The following is a 1,117-nucleotide window of genomic DNA, read 5'->3' on the forward strand; positions in this document are numbered from 1 at the left end:
GGCAGCAACTGTTACCCTGCACATGCCTGATCTCGTCTGATCTCGGAAGCTAAGCAGGGTCAGGCCTGGTTAGTACTTGGATGGGAGACCACCTGGGAATACCGGGTGCTGTAGGCTTCTACCACAGTCTTTCGAGACTGAAGGTTGCCAACCATCTCCCTATACTGAACACTATCTCCAGATCTTGTCTGATCTTGGAAGCTAAGCAGGGTCAGGCCTGGTTAGTACTTGGATGGGAGACTGCCTGGGAATACCGGGTGCTGTAGGCTTCTACCATAGTCTTTCGAGACTGAAGGTTGCCAACCGTTTTCGAGTCTTATCCTTTTGGGTGTGTGGTTGGATCAAATGTTTAATTGTGGCTGGAAGTTCTGAAGAGAGCTGGGGTCATTTTCTTTTTTTCAACTTGCCTTTTGGTTTTATAGTCAGCCTGATCCCAGCCGTGACCCTACAACTATACAAGCATTGCCATTTTATTGCCCCTTCCCTCTTATAGCTCTTTCTTTCTCTGCTTCACTCAGTCTAGAGTTTGTTTTTCCCCACGTCGAACTGAAAATTTATGGGGAAATCTAGGCTTTACAGAATCACTTGGTCACAGAGCATGTGTTCTTTTAATTACTTTGATTATTACATACATCCCCCTACCCAATCATTCGAAAATAATCCCTTCGATAAGTGAATTATTTTTCCCTTTCATTCTGATTCTCCCTCAATGCCATGTACCAGATCTGAATGGCCACAATTCCACACATGTCTTTGCCACAGTTTGTGCGTGGTGGTGCATGCTGAGTCCCTGGGCACTTGTAGTAACAGATGAACGTCAATTTCCATATCACATAATAATAATAATAATAATAATAATAATAATAATAATAATAATAATAATAATAATAACAACAACAGGTATTTATATACCACCTTTCTTGGTCTTTATTCAAGACTTTATTCAAGGCGGTTTACATAGGCAGGCTTTATTTAAATCCCTTATTAAATAGGGATTTTTACAATTTGAAAGAAGGTTCTTTCTTTCAAGAACCACTACATTCAAGGTGTTTCATTCCAATCTGGCTTCACATTCTGGCCTCCATCCTCCCACGCTCAGAGCAGATGGAATTGCTCG

At 41.6% G+C, this 1,117-nt stretch overlaps 1 pseudogene; it reads left to right on the forward strand.

Annotated features, from left to right (window-relative positions):
* LOC136634929 (5S ribosomal RNA) lies at window positions 1-117 on the forward strand (annotated as a pseudogene).
* The last annotated feature ends 1,000 nt before the right edge of the window (window positions 118-1,117 follow it).

The sequence above is a fragment of the Tiliqua scincoides genome, chromosome 14, assembly GCF_035046505.1.
Source record: "Tiliqua scincoides isolate rTilSci1 chromosome 14, rTilSci1.hap2, whole genome shotgun sequence".
In the NCBI taxonomy this organism is placed as follows: Eukaryota; Metazoa; Chordata; class Lepidosauria; order Squamata; family Scincidae; genus Tiliqua; species Tiliqua scincoides.